Here is a 242-nt window from a genome sequence, read left to right as displayed (position 1 = left end):
ATTTTTCTTCCAATGTAATTCTCCTTTTTCCCTCTTCTACGTATCTCTCTTTATCTTGTTTTGTCTTTGTTCCTGCCGAGTAAAATTTCCCCTTATTTATACGCTTTTGCTTCTTGTTCTTATTCTTCACCTCCTTTTTTGCTCTGCCTTCGTTTAATTCTTTTTCTCAGTCTGTTCTCATTCTTCGTCCAGCTCCCCCGCGTGTCACTTCAAATACGAGATTCTATAATTCTCTTTTTCTT

Source organism: Penaeus monodon, chromosome 27 (genome assembly GCF_015228065.2).
Source record: "Penaeus monodon isolate SGIC_2016 chromosome 27, NSTDA_Pmon_1, whole genome shotgun sequence".
NCBI classification, from domain to species: domain Eukaryota; kingdom Metazoa; phylum Arthropoda; class Malacostraca; order Decapoda; family Penaeidae; genus Penaeus; species Penaeus monodon.
Note: the sequence above shows the minus strand (reverse complement) of the source record.